Source organism: Schistocerca gregaria, chromosome 2 (genome assembly GCF_023897955.1).
Source record: "Schistocerca gregaria isolate iqSchGreg1 chromosome 2, iqSchGreg1.2, whole genome shotgun sequence".
Classification (NCBI taxonomy): Eukaryota; Metazoa; Arthropoda; class Insecta; order Orthoptera; family Acrididae; genus Schistocerca; species Schistocerca gregaria.
The window spans coordinates 69631132-69633389 of record NC_064921.1 but is presented as its reverse complement, the minus strand read 5'-3'; the positions used below and the strand labels follow the sequence as shown (position 1 = coordinate 69633389).

Here is a 2258-nt window from a genome sequence, read left to right as displayed (position 1 = left end):
GTTACTATTCGCAAAAGAGCACATAACCTCATCCGAGCACGCCTCTGAAGGCTCAACGGATGACATGACCGTCATGTCATCCTCACAACCTCACACAACAGGCGTCACTGGATACAGATGTGGAGGGACATGTGGTCAGCACACCGCTCACCCGGTCGTTGTCAGCTTTCGTGACCGGAGCAGCTACTTCTCAGTCAAGTAGCTCCTCAGTTGGCCTCACAAGGGCTGAGTGCACCCCGCTTGCCAACAGTACTCGGCATACCTGGACGGTCACCCATCCAAGTGCTAGCCCAGCCCAACAGCGCTTAACTTCGGTGGCCTGAAGGGAACCAGTATTACCACTGAGACAAGGCCGTTGCCTCCAAAGAGCACATATTGATGTATATTTCATTATTATAATGGATTAAACATGTCGTCACTTACAGGGTTAAGAAATCGTTTATACAGAATTGTAAAGAATGACATAAAACACTAGTGAAAATGTTAATACCAATTTTGGAATTAATTCAAGTATAAAACTACCAACATGTAAAATGATTTTGTAATTGGAAATCTTTTATATCTTCCATTAGTTATTGTTGTGGATCTGAACACAGTTAAACTCTTAAACATTGAAACTGTCCTATAAGCACTCAAAAACGCTAGGATAAGTTTGTATTTTGTTGTAAACTAATAGCGATAATTGTATTTGAACTTGTTAAAAATTGTAAATGATTCAGTATTTTTAAAAATTTATAAATTGCGCATACACATGCAACTGTTGTACAGTTATTGAATGGCAGTATGTAATGAGGTCAGTACTGGTCTAATATTACGCAGTTTAAACAGGAATTTGTACAACATAACAAGTAAGTCTCAGTTTGTGTCTACGAAGATAATTGTAACTATGTCTTCTGCCTGGGAGAAAAATAAAAGAAATGTAATGAGAAAAGCTCGCCATGTTATTAGTATATGGTCTGAGCCCTGGATCATGTAATGCTGCATCGAAATAAAATATATTTTTATTATTGTTCTGACAATGACATGGTTTGGGTGTCTTGCCAAGAAAGGCGCACCGCGAATTAATTCTATGTTTTATTTAATTCTGGGTAATGAAATGAGATTATAGGATTACATTAGAAGGTATAAGCCGTACGCGGCGTATATAAAATGAGGGGTAGCTGGTAGCCCTACCCAGATACACCCAGAACAAGTAAATTCCAGATATGTCGCTAAAGTCATCTTCAAATTCTCTTTCCAACACCACGGAAAAAATTCTTAATTCAGTTCAGTGGGTTATTTAATTTTCTTACTGTAAAATAGTTGTTACATATTAACATTTACAAAAACTTTGGTACAAAATACTTACAATTGTAAATGAAAAATTGTTGGAAAATATTGTACATCATTTGTTTACAGTTCACCATTGTGACATGTATTAACTACCTGATGTGCTGTATGTTGTTTTTTACATTATGTATAAAGTTCTTGTTTGAATCTTAATTGGCATAAGAGTGGATGTATGCGTTAGCTTACATACCTTACATGAAGCTATTAACCATTTTTGTTGGTAGCTAGTCTGCTATACAATCTACAACTTGTCATCTACAAACAGTAAAACGTAATTTTTGTTTTTCTGTTTATTATGTATTTACGAACGGAAGTGCGTATATATAACGTTTCTTGCGCGTAACTTAAGGTTTTGATGTATTGTTTTCACATATGTTTTGGCCATAAACTAGAACTTTAGACATAATGTAAGTAACAACATACAGTGCATCAGGTCGTTAATACATATCCCAATTGTGAACTGTAAACAAATCATGTACAATATTTGACAATAATTATTCAGAATCGTAAATATTTTGTACCAAAGTTTCTGTAAATGTTAATATGTAACAACTATTTTATAGTAAGAAAATAAAATAACTCACTGAAGATAGCACAAAAAGTGATGAAACATGTCTGGGTAAATGAAATTGAAAAGGTGTCATGCATAAGGCGGAATTCCTAGTCGTATTTCCATAGCAAGCACAGACATAAGAAGAACTGCAACACCACAAGAGGATTTCCCAGTAGTTTTGGGCTGAAATGAAAAATTCTGCAGTGTACATAATGAATAGAAGGGGGCCTTCCAGTATTCTAGGACATCTCCATACGAAATATGGTACCAAAACAAGCCTGGCGTGAAGCATTTGCGTATAATAGGGTCTAAAAGTTATGTTCACATACATCACGTGTCTGTTGCATTAGGACCACTCCCCGGCCCATGTTAAAAG

At 36.0% G+C, this 2258-nt stretch overlaps 1 pseudogene; it reads right to left on the bottom strand.

Moving 5' to 3' along the window:
- Positions 1-241: 241 nt before the first annotated feature.
- LOC126337402 (5S ribosomal RNA) lies at positions 242-360 on the bottom strand (annotated as a pseudogene).
- Between the last annotated feature and the right edge of the window lie 1898 nt (positions 361-2258).